This window comes from Buceros rhinoceros, unplaced genomic scaffold (assembly GCF_000710305.1).
Source record: "Buceros rhinoceros silvestris isolate BGI_N320 unplaced genomic scaffold, ASM71030v1 scaffold616, whole genome shotgun sequence".
NCBI lineage: Eukaryota > Metazoa > Chordata > Aves > Bucerotiformes > Bucerotidae > Buceros > Buceros rhinoceros.
Window position 1 is genome coordinate 50,005 of NW_010419114.1, and position 448 is coordinate 50,452.

The window sequence follows — 448 nt, forward strand, 5'->3', positions numbered from 1 at the left end:
ATATCCTGGGAAGCTTTTCCCTTTTTCTTCCCTACAGTATCATGCTTTACAAACCTGTGGGGTCTTGCAGTGAGCTATCCTCACATCTTTGAGCTCAAGGGAGCTGTACCTCAAGGCTGAACGTAGCAAAACTAGGGGATGACGGGGGGGAGAGGATGAATCAGCTGTACCTTACACTGCTCAGCTCAAGGTGGTCAGATTTGGCCAGTGGAAGTTTTCCCTTTTTCTTCCCTACAGTATCATGCTTTACAAACCTGTGGGGTCTTGCAGTGAGCTATCCTCACATCTTTGAGCTCAAGGGAGCTGTACCTCAAGGCTGAACGTAGCAAAACTAGGGGATGACGGGGGGGAGAGGATGAATCAGCTGTACCTTACACTGCTCAGCTCAAGGTGGTCAGATTTGGCCAGTGGAAGAGGTAGCTTGGAGCTGCAATCCCCGCTGAAGGCC